General features: G+C 42.6%; 2 protein-coding genes across 3 annotated transcripts in view; both read left to right on the top strand.

Annotated features, from left to right (window-relative positions):
* Positions 1-16,817, top strand: part of LOC126564152 (protein PALS2) — a 536,462-nt gene that overhangs the window by 386,489 nt on the left and 133,156 nt on the right. The window lies entirely within an intron of this gene.
* The window catches only part of LOC126564707 (homogentisate 1,2-dioxygenase), a 650,355-nt gene that overhangs the window by 601,542 nt on the left and 31,996 nt on the right, over positions 1-16,817 (top strand). The gene's annotated exons all lie outside the window — the stretch shown is intronic.

Genomic DNA, 16,817 nt, shown 5'->3' with positions numbered 1-16,817 from the left:
ATTCATCTTCTGCCGAAAGGGGGATGATGATAGTGAGAACTTTTCAATGGGAAAATGCATGGTAGAAAACGATAGGAGAGCTAGTATGTTGGCCACGGCGTTAAAGTACAATTATTTATTTTGATTTATTTTTTAGGTTTTTTTTTCTTACAGGATGTCCAGAGATTCTTATATGAATCTGAACAAAAAAGGGATCAAAAATTAATGTAAGGCATTTACGTATGTTTATAACTTACTTTTATAGGACTTTATATAGAGATGACTTATACGCATGATCTCATGATCTTGCGAATTAAACTCGCCAGGCTCCAGTCGACTGATCAAGAGAATGACAACCAGACAACTCAATCCGTAAAGTATTCCTAGGCCTTTTTTCTAGGTTCTTGTGTATCTTCTTCTTTTTGGCTTTATGACCTTAAGGTCATGCCGGCCATCGAAAATGGCTTACTAGACTGCCGATACCACGTAGTTACTTATTCAGTCCTTACTACGGGATGACGGTTCGGATGGGATTTGAACCTCGGTCTTTGAACCGTTTGAAGACCGCCACCGATGTTGCCTTAACCACCCCCGTTTGTAGGAATATAAATCTTTTAAAACATAATAGTGTCTAAACAATTATTTATTCCATAGAATAATAATCATAGAATAAAAACATTTTTATTGTTTATAAACATATTTGGTCCAAAATAAATCAGATTCCAAAACCTCAACCCTCCAAAACCGATTCGATTTCATGCCCCTAAAGATGATTGATCTGCCATTCTGAGCAGCACTGTGGACAGCTTTTTTGCTACACATCAACAGCAGGTCATTCTTGTACGGATGCAATTACACGTTTACTGTTCAGTCGCCATTAGCATCGGTCACCTTTTCCCCTCCCCATCACCACCGCCAAATGCCATCGTCCATACCGTGCCGTACAATAAAGCCATAAATGAACGCCAATTAGTCGTTAAGAAAAAACTGTCGCGCCGGTACCTGGCAGTAGTGGCTCCTAATAAAAAAAAACACCTGTCAACGTTGACAATCATTCCCAATCGATCAGTCACGGTTTGTGAATTTGTCTGCATTATCAATGTCTGCAGCGGTGCAGCGAGTATGTTTCGGGTGCACTAAGGGTACTTTTTTGTTTGTACGTGCAACGCTCGCACTGGTTCAGCGAGCTGGCAGCCTATGGGAACAAATTGGCGCTTGATCCATCTCTATCTCACTCGCATGCTGGTTTTTTGTTTCTTTGGCACACAGCTGAATCCATGCTCATTTGCATGGGCACCCAGCGAGATCGGTGGGCAGCGTTAAGACAAACTGGTGCAAGTAGTCGCGTAACCCCGTAACTAACTCGCACAAGAAGTCGCGAGTGATGGTACGGTCAATCCGGGAGCTGGCTGAAACAAATCCGACAGCCTTACAGGTCGTATAAAAGTCGTGTGAGGTAGAGAGTGAGAAAGCATTATGTTAAGGATACGGAAGGAGCGGACGGAGGCAAACGATCATTTTGCATGTGTTCCAATTATGGGAGCAAAAGTCCCGATACCAAATGCGCAAAAATGTATATGTATATGTATATGTAAAAAAAAAAAGAAAAATAGTAAAACCACATCGCAGCATAAAAATAAGCGTCAATGCAATTTATTTGCAGCGCTACCGTGCAGCGCGCTACTATCACGAACCTCACGTGCATGTACGGTTGACCGTCTGCTGTCTCCCCGTCTGCTAGAGTGTGTTCACTCGTCTACATCCCCATTTTCCCCCCCATTTGAATGGCGCGTTGTGGCTTTGATTGGTAACGGCTTCTAACATAATGATTATCGACGTTCGACGGCTGGTCGGATGCGAGCGCGGGCGACGGCGATAAATGTGATCGTAAACATAAATTTTTACCACCACTGGGAATTGAACTGGGAAGCATGTGTACGAGAAAGAGGAATACGGGTGTAAGTAAGGAGCTTAGTCTAGTATTTTATTGCGTTTTCCCAAGGCGCTTTAGTGACATCGGTGTTTGTTGCCTTGTTAATTTTGGTTTGTTGCATTCATGTCCTTGAGCTGAAAATTGCACTATGCGTTGTGGTGGGGTCGTGGGCATTGTGGTGGCCCTAATCGGGACGGTAATCGGGCACTTGTTAGGTGTAATGAATTGTCATGTCAAAGAAACGGTTGTTGTTAAAGTATTGTTTCGGTATAATGGGATTGCGATTGCAGGATGGGAAATAAAATGACATAAATTAAATTGTTTTATCAGCTCATTATACACAATTTTTGCGTTTTATGGTTGGTATATTGATGATTGATGCAGAAAATAAGAGATTAAAATGGCTTTGTAGGTGTTTACATGAATGTTAAAATATTTGTAGCGAACATTTATTTAATAAAGAGCTAGAAGTTTCTTCTAGAAATGAATCTGATGCTTCCTAGTACAAATAAAGCATTAAATTCAATTATTTTGGATGGAAATATTGTTAGAAGATGTTTTTTACAAAGGTCACAGCCATTTGATGAGACCAAAACATACTGTTTAATGCTGTAATATAAAAAATATAACAAAAATTGTCGTTTCTTTAAGGATAAGAAAAATTTTTTACTGTATACCTTAGTATGATGTTGTTGTAGAACTTGAAAGAGCAAACTTCGTGGGAGTCACAATTCTATTGGTCCCACATTCCTACCGTGCGCAACGTCCATCGTTCTTCCTGCACTGTTACCAACTGCATAATGTTGAACGAAAGCGCATCTCCTGGTTTCTTCGATCGAATCTGTCCTAATCAAACAGATTGTTTCTTTTCAACCGAATCAATAAAAATGTACCACTTTTGCTCTTCCTCTACATCATTATGGTCAACATACCGTACTCACAACACAAAGCTCGCAAAATTATTCTCTGCATCGAAATTGCACCCATATTATGGAAAGTGGGGAGGAAGATTCACTCGAATCGTTTCATTACCGGCATCGTTTGCCGGTAGGAGGTGTTGAAAGGCAATCAAATATCAATATTTATGCACCATGAAACAATCCTGTTGGCCGGTGGCGAGATACACCGCCATTGCACGGTATTCGCATGCAAACACCTCCGGTTCAATCGCATACCACATCAGTATGCGACGTCCATCTCAGCCCTGATGTTTGGGTACCGCCAGTTCGGTAGTATGGGAATTGCAGCAGTGCCTGATGGGTGTTTTTCTTTAGTGCTTCCAATCGTTTTCCATTCGTCGTGTGTCATGGGTTTAGGAATGGTGTGAATGCTAGCGCTTGGCGGGTTGAGGAATTCCATTCGGAGAGGTAGTTTGGCGCGTTTTCATAAATTTAGTACACGACATAATTCACGTACCCTTGCGGTACTTGCCTTTAATGACTTTATTATGAGCGAAAGCCCACAATCTGTTGATGAAGAGATGTGCCTGCATTTAACAAACTCTTAATAACACTTCACGCTGAAACCCGCTTCCAGCAGACCGTTGCGAAGAGTTATGCTTTGTGTCGTACCGGCTAAATGCTTTGACAACAGACCGTTCTCGCTGTTTCCCATAGGCATGGCCGTGTGTTCGTGCTTCGTTTATCATATCTCGTTCTGCAAAAACGTACAGACAGAGATTGCAATTACATAAACGAGCGCTAAATGTTAGCCAAAGCCGTAATGAAAGACTATAAAAATTAGACGAATTGATTGTTTTCCAACGATGCCGCATGGCAGATCATCCTTCCGTCGTGTACACGACTACGAAAAAAAAGGAAAGAAAACACGAAACTTAAAAAGGGAAAGGCCCTCCCTACCTTGTCAGCACGAAACGAAGAGTGAAAAGAACAGTGCAAGCCAAACGGCACAGAACTAATCCAACTGTAAGCAAAAACCTCATCACACAAAAGTGCAAACCCGTAAATGAGAGTGGTTTGCTGACATGAAAACAACATGAGCAGCGCAAAGTTTGGGGCACAAATCAGCGCGGCTCTCGGGCCGGGTAACCTGTAACCGCAGCTCGTCGTCATCGTAGATGCAGCAAGGCAAAACAAAGCGGGAAAATCGTTTTGGTAGCGCCAAAGCTCTCCGTTTGAATCTGGCACGGTGCACGAGTTGAGTCTGAAGGGTCGTAGGGTTAAACATTTGTCGTGGGTTGTCGTTAAAATTAGCGCTGCTTTATTTTTGCCTCCACCCCATGGGACGACTGAGAAGCTGCACGCACGCGCTTTAGTGTCATGGGAATTTGTGTGGCGAAAACTTACCACAGAAAGATCCTTTTAACTACCTGCAAAATAAACCGCTCAGCTCGCCAGCATGCAGGTGATAACTTTATTCTGAACGAGATTTGATTTCCTTTCTTACTACAAAAGACTGCATCACGGACGGCAGACGACGAACCCATAAATAATATCAAACAATTTTCCAAATCACAGCACCATAGTGCCCGAGCTCGTCCTGCGCGCACAACAATGGACAATTAAATTAGCCGTGAAGATCAAATTTCACCGCGCTCGTGGTGATCGCTTTCCATAAATCTCATCCCGGCCTGCCCTCGGGGGAAGAACTTCCAGCGACTATTCGCAACAGTCGATCGGCACAATACCTTCGCGCCGTGCCATTTGCCGCATTTTTCCGTAAGGCTAAGGCTTTTCTGTTTGATCGTGGAGAAAGAATGGCTAAACCGATTTTCTTGCAAAACAATCAAAAAAGCATATTCTTCTATCTCAACACAGCTGCAATAAAAATACTACCCGTACAACGATTAGGTATTTGTCGATTTAATGTACGATTTCACGTTTGGATCGATTCTTGCTTACCATTTATGATCTTATCTCCCCGAATGCATCCGATATCGGCAACAATGAAAATAAAAAATAATCATGAATACAATTTCTACGACCTAGGTGTATAAGTGTGCACCGATGGAGTATTTGTTTCTTTCTTTGGGCCTAAAGTACGTTTATCTTGCTACATCAAAACCAAACCAAAACGAAGATCGCGTGCTAGAATCGGTAACCCGCGGGAGATTATGTGAAACAAATCGCAACACAGATACGAAAACAAAAGAAAGCAACGGGAAAGAGTGGTTATTGCACAGAACGAAAAGAAAAACGCTTTTCCCGATAGATCAAAAGATCGATCACTATCAGCCGACAACGATCGGCAGCAGCATTTGCAGTGATGCATAAATGGTACCGAGAAAGAAACTTTAAGTTCCCCTCATGGTTGGAGGTTCAAGAGAGGGATAGAGAGTGGTGAAAAAGAGTGTTGGCAATAAAAATATACTCCCCCAGATGTCATGCACACTTCATGTTGTTGAGTTGAGCACACAGTGCGCCATCGCATTTCGTTCCTTTCTTGCATATTTCTGCTTTTCACACAACACTCATCACCTTCCTAGTCCTGATTTGTACTCAGTTATGAAAACTGTTCATCGAAGCACTATTTTACCATTTCTCACATTTGTGAAACCTGCCGCGCTATGAATGCTTCCTGATGAACATTATGCTGAATGCATCTATTTCTCGCCTCCTCCCGGCACACACTGCAAGCGGGCCAATTCACACTCCCTAATCTCATAAATCATCGATGGTGCCCGTTGTGTCAGTTGCATTCGGCAGTTTGGGGTGAGAACCGATGGTGTGTATGTGTGAATGCAATGCGAACTAAAGGGTGGTTCCATTATGTCGGAATGAATCAGATCGGTACGATCGATAGGAGTGCAGCACAGAGTAGTACTGGACTGGGCTGGAATACAATGTAAGCGGTTTTTGCCGCTTTACAATACCGGTAGGATGGGTGGTTGGTTCGATGAATGCAACGCGTTGTTGATACGGCAGGTTCATCCAAGCCCTATTTAGGAACTTGCTAAGGTGTGAATGAGTTCCGAAGGCAATAGCAACATCAGCGTCATCATCCGGATGAGATGGTTGGATCACGACGAAGAGAGTACAAAAAAAAACAATAAACCATCAGGACAGAAAGGAACATTAACCATAGAGTCATAATGCTTTTACTGATTTATATAGGTTAATTTGCATTTTTATTTATTTGATAATTTACATCAGAATTATTTTGCACGTAAAAGTTTAAGGTTCAAGTTTAAACGTTTACAACAGTCTAAAAGGTTGATGTAATTTAAAAAAGTCGTGTACCGTTGAGAAGATTATTTCAATTTCAACAGACTTCAACAATACAAAAAAAATTCTTCTAAAGCTTTTTTAAAATGGAATATAAAACACTGAATCCAACATACGAATTATTAATAAAAACAAGAATTTAAATCATTTTCCATAGAAAATAAACTTCCTCAATCAAACGACTTGGATGGTCTATCAAAGCGACGAACCTTTTTTTTCAAAGAGATCTTTGACTGCCCCACAAATATTCAGCCTTAATTTGTCTGGACAGACAAAAAGTTCCGGAAAAATATAAGAGTCTTTTATCATTCATACTGAATCGTTTTTTAATAAAAGATATTTACAATCTAAGAAACCTCTATTTGTGTCAAATAATTCTACAAAGATCAAACAGAGCATTCCGTCCAAGTATCGAATTACTCTATAGAATGGAATTTAACTGCAATATCAAACTTCTTAGACAGCTTGACAAAGCGACGAACCTCTCCTAAACACGATTTTTTAAAATTCTTGTATCAAGGAGCGTTTATCCAAAGCAAGGATTGAAATTATGTATATCTTCCCATCTAATAGAAAACTAATTTCGACCTGAACCGACCTGCTTGGCCTGCTTTCATACCTTCATTTCTTTTTTACACGGTAACACATTAAAAAATTCTACCGATCGATTGCAAATAATTATATTATTCGAAGAATTAAATCTTCGCGCTCACTCAGGACACATTAAGCAAAGCGTGCGCTTCAACAACAGCCATTCATTTCGGGCATTCCGCGAACCGGTAGGAGTAAAAGCCGCACACAAGAAAATATAAAAATCATGGACCTACCATAACTGCTGAGTTACAGCCCAAACCCGCACGTCTTTACCCGATGAACGATGTACTGCTAGCTTTACATTAGAGGAAAATCACATCGCCTGCTGGAGAAAAGTCGTGCTTACCTTCTGCACCCTTCCTTCCGAACGAAGCGCGACTAAACACAGAAATTATGCTAATTCAATGAATACAAAGTTTCGGACTCACATAATTGAAAGGTGATTATAGACAAATACATATAATTGATTGGTAATTTCCCCGTTTTCAAACATTTTTCTTCGCCGCCTGTGGTTGGCGAGGACCACCGATCATTCGTGCAAAGCGCCTGCGGTTTTGCACCGGTGCGGTCCGTCATGTCAAATCGGCAGTTGGTTCGTTTACCAGCTCCACTTTTTGCTCCCCAAAAGTAAAAAAAAAAGAGCCAGCCTTCTCATCTACGCCAAGCACACCGGATTGCTCAATCGTTCGTGAGACGACCTATCGTGCTCGGAAGACTGACCGTGGACTAGAAAGCAGCTACAAACGATACGGAACTCGACGGTTGGTGGGAGATGGTTATTTCCTACGGTCTAAGATGTAGCACTTTGTTGTAGCAGTTCTGGTGGCTCACATGTAACGCTCCTACAAACGCGAAAGCGTCCTCTGGTGAACGATGGAAAACTATCTGCTTTCCCGTCCCGGGCTTACAGCAGCAAGCGCCAGGGAAGAAACATATCAATAGGAAACTCTAGTCAGTCGCTCTGTGTACACCGTCTTACCGAAAGCCTCATTCCACTGCTAAACAGCACATGCACGTTTCACAATTAAATTATAGACTTCTGCACACCCACTCTGCACGCTAATAGTCAATATCAATAGCCCACGAACGAACGATCGTCAGCATTCCAGCTTATTTGCTCGTTCCCATCCAACAGCACACGCACCCGCGGACGCGATTTAGATTTTACCATCAAAAGACTTTAACAGGTCTGGTGCAAGCGACGAACCTTTCTGAACCCGGTAAACACACGTTACGGATTGCGCTACGCGCACATACGTGCCCGGCGAGATTTTGATCCGAGTGGTGAAGGAATTTCTAGCACCCGCGACCTAAAGAGAGGCACATAAACCAGAGGTAGCTTCGCATGCAAATGATAGTTTCTTTCCTGTAGCTAGATGAGGATCCTCATCTGCGTCTTCCCGGATGAGTATAACAAAGAGAAACCTTTTCCTTTTTGCTAACTAACCAGGCTTTGGATAAAAAGACACTTTTTTGTTGTGTTTACTATGGCTTGGTTGCTCCAACAGGAATGAAAATTCAACAAACATAACACAAAAAAAAAACAACGCACTTCGACTGCTTCCTTCTGGACAGAAAAACATGTTTTATCAATCAACCCAAAGTGACTCCTTAACAAACGGCGGCAATAAAGCATTTAACAAACATGATCTTTTTTTACTTATACGATTGCAGGCCCAGTTCTTACGCTACAATCGATTAATGTGACACTGCGAATGCATTTAGCGTAATTTACACGACAAAACACGGCACACCGTAAGGAGAAAATTGCCTTCCCGTTCCCGTTGTAAGGTAGCCGGCACGGTAATCAAACATGGGAAACAAATCTGCAAATTGCGCATCCACACTTGGAAAACATAGCCCGAGCCCTGTCGGATTGTAATGCTGCTCGACTGCAACTGACACATCGGTAGGTGTAGTGACAGTGGCAATGTACGGAGCTGAATTTAGCTGAGGTTTTAAAGCCTGTAGGAGCCTAGGGCAGGAAAGCTCGGAAAGAAAAAGAGGTGCCTCATTGCCCAAGGGTGTAAATCATTTGTTAGCAAACTAAACATGGATAGATTCGTTTCCATCCGCTTTATTTTTTGTGATTGATTTCATAAAGGAAGTTAAGAGAGTATTTATGATGATTGTGGTGGATGTAGATGAACAGTTTTAACTGCTAATAATACATAAAAACATTGTGGTAAATCATTAAGTAAAGGAATAAATAAGCAACATTAAGCCTGTATGAATTCTTTTTATATGCCGCCTCGATTTTCCCAAGATCAGTTACACACACACACCAAGTATCATCTTTCTTGTGCCAGGTGCAAGATAAGCTCCCTTCCCAACAGGAATGCTGTTAATTAGCGAATTTCTCGTACGATTCTTCGTACAAAGTCCAGGTTCGTCTATCATACGGGCTGTAGCTACACTGTCAACAAACGTACCTTTCCCCCAGCGTACAGCGACAAACCTAAAGGGTCACCACATCAAGAGGTGATAGGGCAATCGTGTGTCGAATAATAAAACTGACTCACTAAATCGCGCCCGAACCCCGAGTGAGCCCCTTTTTAGGAGGACCCGTGTGCGAGGGAACGACGTGTCAGCTGACTCTCGTATTTTCCCGCCATATTTCTATCGGTTCCCCCTTGACCCATTCCCTCCCCTAGACTAGATTGCACGAATTCAAACACAGCGCTAATCTATTCCACGAAAACTGTCCTCACATCAGCAACAGAAAACATTGCGCCGTACGCCCGAAAACAGCAATCGGAAAAACTAACTGAGTTGGATGTTTGTGGGAATATGCTTGCTCTATTTGACCCATATGTGCTCCTTCTCCCCTATGTGTACGTGGGGTGCAGCTCACGCTATCCCCATCTGTCTACACCCTTATGCTCTGCAAGATTATGAGATGAAACCTAGGCTCTCAGCGTAGAGGATGCATTCGAAGAGCGCTTATCATCAACCAACAACCCTTTTGAATCATCACACCAATAACGGGGAAGTGGAAGGAGGAGGAACGGGTGCCATTCGATCGTATTATGCACATTTATGCATACGATCGATCGATTATGAATTATGGCTTTTTTAGGATTCCTGCTTCTCCACCTAACGGCCAGTCAACAACCAACCTTAAATCAGCATTTCTGATGCTACCTTCGCAGCATCACGGCAGCTTACGGTGGTTGGGCTTTGCTACGATTTTTATTGCTTCGCCGGGGAAGGAGATTCCGGTTCGATACTGGATATTGAGTTTCATTCGATTACATACACGAGCACGGATCTGAAAAAAAAAATTGAAAAATTATTCATAAATTTAGCGCTTCGGGGTGATTTCGATGCGACTGTATGCGGGAAACGCTTTTGGCGAGAAAGTGAAACCGACCTTCTATGCATCTGCCTTACTGTTTCTTCTTACCAGCCCGGACAGTGTAAGTTCTCGCTATTAGACTTCCACCCGTAAGTTTAGCAGCAATATAAGTTGTCCAGAGTTGGTAGTAGAAGTTCGATATTCGAACCTCACGGCCGTACCCGGGCAAGCTGTAAAAGCTGCTGAAGAGGGTGTGGAAAAGAAATCATTTCATCTTGTGCATGATTTCGATTTACTCACCTCCCAGTCTCCCTCACACTGTCTTGGTGTCTGCCAAGTGCACGATTCTATTATGAAACGGATCCGTCCGATTCGAGCAGAAGTGATCGCGAAGCAGGATGCATATAGGCACACAACACACACAAACAGAAAACGAGGGAGGCGAACGAAAACAGTATGTCTGCCTTGATTATGATTATCATTTTGACACGACATACAGCCAACAAGATCGGGGAGCCCACAGAATGAGCTAGCCGCTTTGGCCCGTTTTGCGGGATTAGTTGTTGCAGCGAGCAACAACACAGGGTCGTCTGCTTAAGGAAGGGGTGATCAAGAGGGTGAAAAGGGGGTTGACAGCTTTGCTAAGCAGTCGAACAAGCGTTTGCAAACAGCTGGCGGGTGCTGTGCAGGAGCTCGCGTACTGGATCATGTTTCCCATGTTGTGCGATGCTGCTTTTTTTTCTTCTCTCCTCAAACCACGGCTTTCTACGTACCGCACCCCAGTAACAGAACAACCCGCATCGACAACTTGGGTCTCACACCTGACCAATGCTTTCCTCGCTCACTTCGAAGACCCATAAAGCGCAAAAGGCGCTTTATCCTCACCAGATTTCTGATAATCACTCCGAGCTGGGGGTTCGTTACCTGGATTCAAGTCACTGCAGTTGATGCACTGCACTTCATCGTGCATCAATGGGAGAGTCCCCAACAGAGACCACCCGACCTGAACGGCATAATCGAGACATTTTCAACACTTCGCTTCATTCATTGCAAACCTCATAGCTAACTATCAGCCTTGTTGGTATGGTAATTTATTAAAATTATTAAATAAGCATTAAAAATGGCAGACACTTTGTTGCGGGTTTGATGCAGCCTCGCTGCTTGCTCTTATTGTACCGCTCTATGCTGTTCGTTGATCTACAAAGAGATTCTCACTATCCTCACGATCCTTACACGTGGTCTGCCTGAAGCGGCGCGAAACGATAGGCCTTTTTTGATGGATGAACGATCAACACACTGCACTCGGCCCTATCGGGTGCAGTCTTGTCCAAGGTTTGCTTTGACCGGCGGTGGTCAGGTTAATGGGGAGAGAATGCTAATTATGAGCGATTTCTGCCGTCCGCTAGTCCAGCCTTTGGTGAGACCACGTACTAAAATTAGACGCCATTCTGAGTGGGTGGCTAATAGCGAATAGACGACGAACCTTAGAACCTTGAAAAATTGACAGACTTATTTCAAGTTGTTAAATGCTTTTCATTGTTATTTGAATAAATCTAATAACTCAGACAATTTTACGCAAAAGCTTTAACAATTACAACTATTCAATGTTCTTTTTTATTCATCATTGATTGGCTCTTTGGAACACCCTAATCGATATCGTTTACGTCTAATGCAATTTGTCTTGTACAGATGTTTAGCAGCTTCTCAGCACTTCAACACACCGATTGGTTTACCTTTTTTACTTCCCACACACAACCACACATCCATCGACCAATGCGTACATTGTGTACACATTCGCGGCGCCTCAGCGACAAAGAACTTTGTATTTATTTTCATACCCTTCTTCCTTACTCTCCTTTTTTCCACCTTCCTGGTACATTTCCCTACAGCATCGTGTCAGTTTGATCGTAAAATCCCACCACCACCCAACCATACCTGTTCACATACGTACATATCGTCTTCTTCGGCCGAGACTCGCTATTTCGCTTTTTCCTACCCAAAACCATGAACAAAAAAAAAAACATAAACACCCTCGACAAAAAAAAACTTTCCTTAGCCTTTTTTCCGTTTTTTTCGGAGTGGCGCATGTCGCGCGTCCACACACTCTACGGGGCAGCCCATCAGTCGCGATGTGGCTCATTTGTATTCCACCACAACGGCCTATCCCGGGCCCTGATCGGTTTCCCTAACGCCCTCGTTTGTCACCCGATCGTCCCGGTGTGCGGCTAGCTGATGGTGACTAGCTAGCAAACAACACACAAAGCCAAATCGCAAAAAGCACACAGTGCAAACTCGAGCCCGAGATTCTCCTGCTTCATAGACGCCAGGAGAGAAAAGCCCAAGTCGTGACCAAAATTACACATTTAAATTCGAATTAAATTTCCTTAAATCCTCACTCCTATTTTCCTCGCCAGTTCTAGCCCTCACCCTGGAGGGATAACCAACCCTCTTTCCTTTCCTCCTTTCCCCTCGTCGTGAGCTCATCTCTTCGCGGCTTGGGGCGCTACGGCCGGTCTGTAATCTTCCCTGCGATTCTTGCAGGAGGCGGTCGCGAAAACCCATCGGGCCGTTAGGAATCAGCCCGTTGTTGATATATGTACTTAGTCAGTTTAACATAATGGCAGCATCATTCTTCCTTTCTCTCTCTTTCTCTCCCTTTCCCTCTCTAACTTCTGCAGCCCTCTCTAACTTCTGATGTATCGAAATGATGAAAAACGTACCAACTACAAAGCCTCCGACAGTGCCCCAACGGATGGACCCGGTCTCATCCCCAGGTTCGGCGATTGGATTGGGTAAAGGTTTGCCCGTTTTGCACGAGCCATTTCACGAGCCATGAAGCTTTGGTGTCGGAGTGAACAAGCTACATGTCTCTCATTTCAGATTCCTCGCAACAACAACACAAACACGATCGAGAAGGAAAAAAGTCCTTCCCTTGTTTTTGTTTTTTCTGTGACCACCGAGGGTGGAAGATCGAGGATCAAGGGTATGTGGATAGGAAAATCAAACTATCTTCTCGACATTAACATTACATGGCGTTAATGTTTTGCCGAGACTGGCCGCGTTCGAGGCTGTTAATATGTTGCAACAGTCGCACGACGCAAATTTTCCAAAGCCTCGAATTCGTGGCGGTGGTGATTTTAGCGTTCGGGTGTTTTTTTTTTCTATTCAAATTCCACTAGCTATGAGATTATGCACTAAAGACTTTGCCGCCGGTAAAGTAACTAAACACGACGTATAAACCTACCTTATAATTGTGTTGTTAGAGATTAATGATGGCCAAGCATTGAAAAGGAGTTAATTCTCTTATAATTTGCAAGATTATTTTGCTAGCAGTGTTTCTTATTGATCGTATAGTTCAATGCTGCTCGAGTGAAGAATATGATTATACAACTGTGGTTGTATTAGGATACATCTACAGAATCCATTGAAGAACCTATTTATGTGCTGAACTGTCTCTAAATAAAAGATTGTTACGGGCAAAATTTGGTTTATTTGTTTAGAAGATTATGTTTTCTTATCAACACATCTTTTCGCTCTATCATGACTTCTCTTCTGATTTCTGAAAAGCGCTAGACTATCCATCAATAACCCTATTGATCCTTTATGCATGAAAATTTTTGTTATCACTGTCAACGAGGGACAGTTGATGGTAAAGTTATGTGCAGTGCCAGTTGCTAACACGAATCACTAATAAATACACATTGGGATTGATTGGGATGAAATGACCATAATGTTCAAAGCTTTATGGTTGAACTATCGGAAAAGCGTAACATTACATTGAAATCCCTCATTCAAAAATTAAACATAAATATAATTTCTCTTTCTCATAAGCCAGATTCTCCCCTCCACCGTTTTGCAATAGTTTTTTCCGAAAATTCCCATAAAACCCATTATAAAGATCAACATTTCATGCTTTCGCGCGCATCATCACGATCCACAGTGTTTGATCTAGCTTCTTTACCCAACCACCTTCTCTCACAAGTGCACAGAGACTTCATTTTCGGCCGCAAGGATCGCGCTTGATCGATATAATCATCATGCCATACTGCTAACCCAGCAGTATCCGCAACCGACAGCTGCAAAAAAATGGCATCACGAAATAGAGAAATATTTCATCGGCCAGTTTGTGGCCGCGTCCTCAAGACCTCACCGTCGTGACACCGACCCAATGTGTCGAACGGTGTAAATTGGCGGTGTAAAATATTTCCCTTAGTCCTCAAAGCGCACCCTTTTTTTTTTCGCCGATTTCACCTTCCCCGTCCGGCCACGGAAGAAAAGGAAAATCCGATTCCGATTTGCACGGTGCACTCCCACGGTACAGCGCAGCAAACCATAACACATACACGATCCGATGATATTCCACGCTCGATCGTTCGTTTCGCTCGCATGTTCGGTACATCTTCTTCGCATTTAGCAATCCTAGAGCGAAGACGAAGCCTGCCTGCTGCTAAAACCAACAGTTTAGGCAAAATGATAGGGCGCTTGGTTTCTGGACCAGCGTGTGTCCAACATTTTGTACGCGAGCACCTCGAATCGCTTTCACGACCATGGAACGAAACGGGATCGGTTTATCAATCGATTCACAAGGCCCCCAAGTGCTGTGTCATACGGCGAGCCGTTCCTTTTCCGTAGCGCTGGGAAATTATTATTATTACACTCATTACAACGCCCCATCGATGAGGCTAACCCAAGCGAACAGTTTTTCTGGGATTGAAGCACCCGGCAGAAGGAAGAAAACAAACTCCAGAGCATGCTTGCTGGGCCGCGCATAGAAAGTGTAAGCGTGGGAGTACCGACCAAATCGATCCGAACCGATAATTTTGTGTAAAGTAAACCGCAGAAGCACCGGCCAAGAAGAATGCCACAAAAATCGAAATGATATCGTATAATTTAACGATGCACGTATTTTGTGCGCCAGAGATTTTGGAGCGCCTTTCGGTGCTGGCCGCCGGGATGCCTAATAAAACGGCACGCCGCACGGTATCGTCAAGTATCTACATTTTCGGAACGATGTATTTCGGGTGCGTGAGTATTGCTTTTTAATGAAGATATCCGATAGTTAAGCGCTTGTGGGTGATATTTTAAGCCGTAATGTGTATTTACGTCTTTATTTACACTGTATTGTACTGAGTTAACGGCTTTAAACAACACTTAAGAATGGTTTTTTGTGTGTTGTTTTGTAGTCTTACGCAATTTTAGTAGTACCAGCCTGAAATGTATCGAAGAAAACAGGATCAAACTTTTATTGTCCTACTTTCACGGTGGTATACAATGTATGAAATCAAGTTACTATCCCCAAACGACTTTAGCACGACCGAACAATTAAATAAATCGCGATCAACAATAGAACACTTCGTAGCGCAAGAAAACAAACCCATCGACGTAAATTGGATGGGTTTTTACTCGATATTCTACTCTACTCTCTTTTTTCCATCGCACGCTACTAATGGGTATTCGTGCTACACTCTCTAATGAAATTTCTAACCTCCAAAAAACCTAGCTTCGAAATCTCCCACTGCTTGACACGGAAAGTGTGAGAAAACTAATTCATTGTAAGTTCGAGACTTTACCAAGGAAGTTAGGCACATTGCACGAAACGTACTTTGTCCCCGTCGGAGTCGAGTGGAGTTTAACTATTTTTCAATATTTATTTTAATCATTAACCTTCCAGGTCAAACAATTACCGAGCAAGCGCAGGACGATCGGATCACTTGGCGGGCTGAGCTGCACAGACCACAAACCACAACGAGACGTGTTTTGCGGAAAGCGATCATAAGGTACCGCTACATGGTGATGATGGTTTTTGGTGTTTCACAACCGTGAGCGTTACCGCTAGCGCAAGTGCTGCGGTGCGTTGTTTTCACTTTCTTTAAGGAATGAGAGGGAATGTCGCATTGCGAGTATGTCGTAATGAGGTACAACGAAGAAAATATGATTCTATCTATTTTTCATAGATTTTTGTTGTGTTTGCCCCAAGAATAAGTTGAAAATGCTTCATTCAAATGATACCTTTCTAAGGGATTTTGTGAGTTACAGGCACGCAAATAGATTGACAAGAAGACAAGCCAGGACCAAGTAGTAGAGGAAAAATAACACCAAAATACCCGACTACGGAGCTCAGAGTAAAGTTAATTTAACAAATCGTTAGGACCGTTATAATAGATCCCCTGTCGACCAATATTTTTAACTTCCCACTACTGTGATTAGATAGTCAAATTGTAAAGCTTGTGAATTTCAAGCTAACCTTCTTTATTTATTCAAATTTATCCAGACGACATATCCAGACTCTGAGACTCAATACTGATGCAATACAACAAATTAAGAGAAAAATTAAGTCAAAAACTTAGAACACAAGACTGCCGTCTAGCAGCTGAGCATCAGGATGATGTTTAAGGACTTCATGAAATCAATTGCACTTGAAAATATCCAGTCAACAGGTTACGTTATGAGAAAACAACAAGAACACCCAATCAGTAAACTTGATTCAGGCTGTCCAATTGGACAAAGGAGACGCAATAGATTTAAACTAATCTTGAATGATGGCGTTGATGTGTCCTTCACTAAGACCGGAAAAATGGACTGGTAGACGACGAGGGCGAGGATATTTAATAATCATCTATAGGTGACTTAATTTGTTCCAAACGTTTGCATGTTTTCAATAGATAGGGATCCAGAGTATCCTCGCTCATACTGTACTCTTGAGATTTATTTAAACCGCTTATTTAAAATAAAGCCATAATGCACATCCGGTCCATCCAAAATCATTCAAAATACATAAACAAAATTAGACAATCTACAAACCATTTGCTTATCGCCTTCACACATTCAA

This window comes from Anopheles maculipalpis, chromosome 3RL (assembly GCF_943734695.1).
Source record: "Anopheles maculipalpis chromosome 3RL, idAnoMacuDA_375_x, whole genome shotgun sequence".
In the NCBI taxonomy this organism is placed as follows: domain Eukaryota; kingdom Metazoa; phylum Arthropoda; class Insecta; order Diptera; family Culicidae; genus Anopheles; species Anopheles maculipalpis.
This window is presented reverse-complemented; position numbering and strand designations above follow the sequence as displayed.